We start from the raw sequence: 609 nt of genomic DNA, 5'->3' as shown, positions 1-609 counted from the left end.
CAAGCCCCGCCTTCGCCCCGCCTCCCCTCGCGATTCCCGACCACCCATCGCCGGAAGGACAGGCCTGACGTCATCACGCTTACGTTTACACACGCTTTCGACGTGGCGGTTCCCCCGGCTTCACTTCCGGTGGGCGGGCTCCAAACTGCTCCGCTGAGTGGGAGGTTTTGGCTGCGTGGGAGTCGGGGAGTTTCCCTCCGTGAGCGCTTGTACTGGTCATTGTTTGCAAGCGTTTGCCAGGTTCCGGTACTTAAGTTTCTGTTGTTGAACAGGTGCGCCTCGTCCTCTGAAGTAGGGACAACCGCAGTTCCTCCCACCGAGTAGCGCCCGTTTGCTGCCCTGTTACTGCACAGAAGTAAAGGGTGTTTCTCTCACAACTGTCACCCCTGTGCAGGCTGGCAGGCTTGGGGTTCTGCTGTGATTCGAAATAGAATTGATCGGGGCACGATCCAGGGAATGCCGGTAGCCACAGAGTTCAGTTATGTGATTAACTTAAAGCCCCCCAGTTTTGCCACGCATTCGGAATTTTCATGGAGCCCAAATACACGAAATCAATTAACTTCCTTTAACTGAAATGGAATCCCAGTAATCTCTCCAGTTCAACAAAAT

The sequence above is a fragment of the Halichoerus grypus genome, chromosome 6 (assembly GCF_964656455.1).
Source record: "Halichoerus grypus chromosome 6, mHalGry1.hap1.1, whole genome shotgun sequence".
Lineage (NCBI taxonomy): Eukaryota > Metazoa > Chordata > Mammalia > Carnivora > Phocidae > Halichoerus > Halichoerus grypus.
This window is presented reverse-complemented; position numbering follows the sequence as displayed.